The 793-nt window shown below is 65.2% G+C and overlaps 1 long non-coding RNA gene across 1 annotated transcript; it reads left to right on the forward strand.

The window, feature by feature from the left end:
• LOC108448115 lies at positions 1-316 on the forward strand. Its single transcript, XR_001863897.1, has 3 exons — positions 1-30; positions 117-158; positions 264-316. It is a non-coding gene; the product is annotated as an uncharacterized LOC108448115 (long non-coding RNA).
• Positions 317-793: the final 477 nt, after the last annotated feature.

A 793-nucleotide genomic window follows, 5' to 3' on the forward strand; every position in this document is an offset into this window, starting at 1 on the left:
TTCCGGGCAGAGCGGGATGCTGGGCAGGGGGTGAGTTGGGGAGGGGGCACAGGGGGGCAGGTGGGGATCCCCCAGCCCACACTGGGCTCCTCAGTGTCACCGCACTCTCTCCGCAGGACGGGAATGGGAATCAGGTCCCTCCGAGGGGATCCCAGGAGGTGAGGAAAGGGTTTTGGGGTGGGTGGGTGGTGCCTCAGTGTCTCCCCCTCCAGCGTGGGCACTCGGGGTTCACCGCCCACCCCCCCAAATCCTGTCCCCCCCAGGAGATCAACCAGCGCCTGGTGAACCTCTACGGGCTCCTGCTGCGGCTCCCGGGGGGGCAGGGGGACAGACAGCGGGAAGGAGGACGAGGGGGTACCCCCTGCCCAAATCCATCCTGCTCCCAAATCCATTCCCTGCCCCCTTTCTCCCCCCAGCCCCCATTCCTCACCTTCCCCATTCCTCTCCTTCCTCCCACTCCCCTCTGAGCCCTCTTACCCCATCCCCCCTTTATCCCCATTTCCCCTTTTTCCCCTCTGACCCCTCTGACAGACAGCGGGAAGGAGGACGAGGGGGTACCCCCTGCCCAAATCCATCCTGCTCCCAAATCCATTCCCTGCCCCCTTTCTCCCCCCAGCCCCCATTCCTCACCTTCCCCATTCCTCTCCTTCCTCCCACTCCCCTCTGAGCCCTCTTACCCCATCCCCCCTTTATCCCCATTTCCCCTTTTTCCCCTCTGACCCCTCTCCCTCCTCAGGTCCAGCTGACCCATCAGGAGGTGCTGCTGGAGCTGCAGGTGCCCCCGGGGGGGCTG

The sequence above is a fragment of the Corvus brachyrhynchos genome, unplaced genomic scaffold, assembly GCF_000691975.1.
Source record: "Corvus brachyrhynchos isolate BGI_N302 unplaced genomic scaffold, ASM69197v1 scaffold787, whole genome shotgun sequence".
NCBI classification, from domain to species: domain Eukaryota; kingdom Metazoa; phylum Chordata; class Aves; order Passeriformes; family Corvidae; genus Corvus; species Corvus brachyrhynchos.